Genomic DNA, 5,363 nt, shown 5'->3' with positions numbered 1-5,363 from the left:
AGAGTGTGAAAGGTAGAGAAAGACTTGAACTCAGTCTACTTCCTTGAGAAAAAAATATCCTTCCAGTTTCCAGAAGGATAAGCCCTTATCACCTACTTTATAACCCATCTTCCCCCCAGGCCTGTTATCAGCACACATTAGTCTCCTGCCATAGACAGTCTCCACACAGGCTGCAGACCATCCAGGCTTTTCTTGTGTTTGAAGACCACAACCTGAGAACCAGTGTTGGAATAAGTTCCTTCCTCTGAGGTCTTTGAAAATAAGACAGACAGAATCTGACCCTGATGCCCTCTCGCCATTTTGGCCAATTCATATATTTACATGGCCTCTTTCTTGGAATTTAAGCTTTTGGAGCAGCTAATTAGACATCCCAAAGAAACTGAACATCATTCTGTGTTGGCATGAGTTCTGAAAGCAGCCCCACAGAGCATTCCAATTCTGGTTGTCATTTTAGTGAATGGCTATTTGATTCCATTAACCCAGTTGACTCAAGGGAAAAAAGAGATTGACCACTGAATCCCATCTTGTGGCAGCTTTTGCCACATCCCAGTTAATTTTCTGTCATTATATTTTGTTGAGTTAGCAGAATCACATCCTACATCTCATCTGACTTCCCACTCAATCCTCTTGGGTTATTTGGTTCCTGTAAGTGTGGAGCTCATGTGAGTACTGTAGATATAGGAAGTATTTTACAGAGTTCTGTTTTCATTCAACACACACACACACACACACACACACACACACACACGCATATATATCTATATATCCTGGATATCATATGTGAAGATGGGATTAACTTTCCCCTATTTATTCTGTAGATTTTAGTCATTGGACCAAAGACACAGGCTTTACCTTTGCTTTGGACTGCCCCGGAGGCAGTCAGTTGTTTTTTGATTGTCACTCTCTAGCTCCTGTGGGTCATAGCCCCAACCCCCCTTAAGGATTAAGTGGGGGTGTATACATTCCTGGTGGCTAAAATCTAAAGAATAAAGAGGTAAGAGTTAATCCCATTTTGACACAGACTCTATGCTAAGGGTTGGTCCCCACCTGGAGGTACAATGACAAAGCAGAATAGAGATTACACTCAAGGAACTTACATTCTATTATGGGCTGTGAGGCAGGAGAGGTCACCAGGTGTCCAAAGAATAAATGTATACATGAATGCATGAAAAAACATTTATTAATTGCTTTCTCTGTGTCAGGTACAAAGCTAAGCATAATAAAAATGATAAAATGGCCCCAACCTTTGAGAAACTTACATTGTAAAGAAGACAAAAATGAGAGAGCAGTGGTGGTCAGGGAGGGGTATTTTGGTTGGGGAAGTTACAGAAATGGTGACTGGATCCATAGGAAAATTGATAGATCCATCCATTCTAGGAACAGTAGTACTGATTTAATCATGTTCTAGGAGAAAGAAAGAGAAGGGGAAGGCAGGAAGGTCCTGCTCTCAGGGAATTTACATCCCCAAGTGAAGTGAAACAACTTGTACACTGATAAGAAAAGATAAAAAAAATCCTCGCCCCCCCCCCCCTCTCCGCCAAATATATATATAACCATTTTGAATGGAAGGCACCAACCAATGGAGACTCAAGGAAGACATCTTGGAGGATCTGGCCCTTGAACTGTGCCATGAAAGAATGGGGAAATTTCAGGAGAAACCAGTGAAGGAGATCCTTCTAGGTATGGGGGAATGGCTCTGAAAAGGCCCAGAAGTAGAATATAATGGGAATTGGGTAAATCACTTTACCTCAGTTTCCTTCTTTGTACTATGAAGTCTCTTCTCACAATGCTATGATTCTAGGTCAGTGGTGTCAAAATCAAATGAAATGAGGACCACTAAATCATGTATAAAGATCCCTGTGGGTCACATAATGACTAAATTTTAAATGTCATATTATTTATATTTTATCATATACTTATTTGTTTTGTTAAATATTTCTGAATTCCATTTCGCTCTGGTTCAGGCCACACTTGTTGTGGGACACATACAGCCCAAATACAAGCCATGGGTTTGATATCTCTATTCTAGGCCATAAAAGGAAGAGGAGCAGTTCTGGGACAGCCACACTGATTCTGTTAATTCAATAAGGGATAATTACAGAAAGCCGAGGATAGAATCATAAAACACAGCATTTTCATACAACACTCCCCTGCAGGGAGAGGACTGAAGAGGGCTCTGAATGTTCACAGAAAAATGGTTAATCAAAACCAATCATAACATTCAATCCTTATTGCTAAATGGCATCTCAGATTCCCACAGAAAGCCAGGATGTTAATGAGCAATTTTCCCATGTAATAATATAGCAGTGGTTTGGGCTTTCCTTTATTGACTTAAATAAGCAGTTGATTCTAATTCTTTAAAACTGGTTCCTCTGTATTTCAGAATGTTTTCATGGTCCCCCCCCCCCCCCAAAAAAAAAGATGCCTGATATTCTATCCATTTCAATACCTATCTGCCCCAAATGTTATTATATTACCATGTCAGGTAGGTGGCACAGTGAATAGAGCATAGGGTCTGGAGTCAGGAAGACCTGAGTTCAAATTCACTCAGACACTAACTAACTTTATGACCTTGAGTAAGTCGCTTAACCCTATTTGCTTCAGTTTCTTCATCTATAAAATGAGGTGAAGATGGCAAACCATTCTAGTACCTCTGCCAAGAAAAACCCAAAACTGTCACAAATGTCAGACACAATTGAAATGAATAAAGGACAATAAAATATACATATATAGTAATACACATACATATTTTTCTCTATACAGATATTTATCATGCTATTATGGGAATGAGGATAGTGTTATAGACTACATCATTATAAGTGATTGAATTCAGCTCGAAGGAAATGAAGTCTGTTTCAACCTGACTGGTATGATGACTTATATGTCTTTGTTGTTCAGTTGGGTCTAACTCTTCATCTGTTTGGGGTCTTCTTGGCAGAAATACTGGAGTGGCTTGCCATTTCCTTCTCCAGCTCATTTAAATATGAGGAAACTGAGGCAAACAGGATTAACTGACTTGCCTACGGTCACATTGTAAGTGTCTGAGGCCAGATTTGAACTCGGAAAGATGAGTCTTCCAGACTCCAGACTCTTTTTTTTTTTAAATCACTTACCTTCCATCTTAGAATCAATAAGGCAGAAGAGCAGTAAGGGCTAGGTGATGGGGGTTAAGTGACTTACCCAGAGTCACACAGCTAGGAAGTGTCTAAGATCATATCTGAACCCAGGACTTCCCATCTCTAGGCCTGGCTCTCAATCCACTGAGCCACCTAACTGCTCCCTGTGCTCTAACTTTCAAAGATATTGACCAATTTGACCAAATTCAATATATTAAGAATCATAAATCTCAGCACTAACAAGGACCTCAAACACCATCTAATCTGTTAGTCATTTGTATTCCATCTCTTACCTTTTGTCTCTCCCTGTTTATTGGCTCATTCTCTACTGCCTACAAATTTGCCTGTTTCCACGATTCTCAAAAAAACTCTCACTTGGTCCTTCTATCTCTGTTGTCATCTTATAGCTTGTGTCTAAAGTCCTTGAGGAGGCCATCTACATTAGGTCCCTTCACTTCCTACCATTCTTCTTCCTACCTTATCATTTCACCAAAACTATCCTCTCCAAAGTTACTCTCTTAATTTCCAAACCAAATTTCCTCTTCTCAGTCCTCATTCTTCTTGACATTTCCACAGTTGTTGATGATGTAAATCACCCTCTTCTCCTTGATTATCCCTTCTCTGTAGATTTTTGAGACACTGCTCTCTCCTTGGGTATCTCCCAGGGCTCTGTCCTGGGACCTTCTCTCTTCTTCCTGTATGCTACTTGACTTGGTAATCTCATCAGCTCCCATGGATTTAATTGTCAAATCCATTCTAATTATCTTCTCTATTCTCAAATCTACTTATCCAACCCTAAACTCTCATCTGAAATCCAGTCTAAGATCTCTAACTCCCTTACAGATACCTTGAAATGCATGTCCAACATACATCTTAAACACAACATGTTCAAGGTGGAAGTTGTTGTCATTCCTCCTAATCTTTACTCCCTTCCAAACTTCTCTGTTATTGGAGAGGGCAATATCATCCCCTCAAACCCTTAGGTTCACAACCTTGGAGTCAGCCTGGATTCTTCACTATGAGTCAATCTATTGCCAAAGTCTTTCTATTTCATCTTTGCAACATCTCAAGTACAATCCCTTCTCTCTGCTGCCACCATTTTGGTGTAGGTCTTCATCATGCCTCATATTACAATAGCTTACTGATGGGTCTGGTTGTCTCAAGATTCTCCCCACTTTTTTTTTTTTAAAATAACATTTCAATGTTCAGCTCAAAATTCTCTCCTTTCCTCCACCTAGTGAGAGGGCAAGCAATATGATACACATTATACATATATTGTAAAAAAAAAGGAAGAAAAGTATAAAAAGAAAAACAGACTTCAGTCTGCACTCAGAATCTTATCAATTCTGTCTTTGGAGAAGAATGACATTTTTTATCATGGAATTATCATGTTCCATTATATTGATCAGAATTTAAAATTTTTTCACAGATGATTATCATTATAACATAATATCAATATAATATCATTATAATATAATAACATAACAACACAATATAATATAATGTGATATGATATAATGTGGTGTAATATAATATAATATAATATGATATGATACAATATGGTATGATAATATAACATAACATAACATAACATAACATAACATAACATAACATAACATAACATAACATAACATAACATAACATAACATAACATAACATAACATAACATAATGTAATGTAATATAATATAATATAATATAATATAATATAATATAATATAATATAATATAATATAATATAATATAATATAATATAATATAATATAATATAATATAATATAATATAATATAATATAATATAATATAATATAATATAATATAATATAATATAATATAATATAATATAATATAATATAATATAATATAATATAATATAATATAATATAATATAATATAATATAATATAATATAATATTCTTCTTGTTCTCCTCACTTTCCTATATATTTTTCCTTGCATCATTTCCTATAAGCCTTCAGGTTTTTCTGAAATTCTCTTGCTCATCATTTCTTGGAGCACAATAGTGTTCCATTGCTATCAGTGTTGTCAACGTGGAAATCTAGAAGTCCCCAGTTTATTTAGTTGGGAGGTAGAAACTCCATGTTTTGACCTAGTCACAGGAGAGTTTTCTCCCTGAGGGAAGGTCCTACTTCACCATTTTAGGCTAACAATAGAGATCCTGGTAGTTTGGATGGAAATAACTAATCCCATCAGCTGTTAAGTATTTCTTTTGTCCCAATGGTTTCTCTC

This window comes from Monodelphis domestica, chromosome 1 (genome assembly GCF_027887165.1).
Source record: "Monodelphis domestica isolate mMonDom1 chromosome 1, mMonDom1.pri, whole genome shotgun sequence".
NCBI lineage: Eukaryota > Metazoa > Chordata > Mammalia > Didelphimorphia > Didelphidae > Monodelphis > Monodelphis domestica.
Note: the sequence above shows the minus strand (reverse complement) of the source record.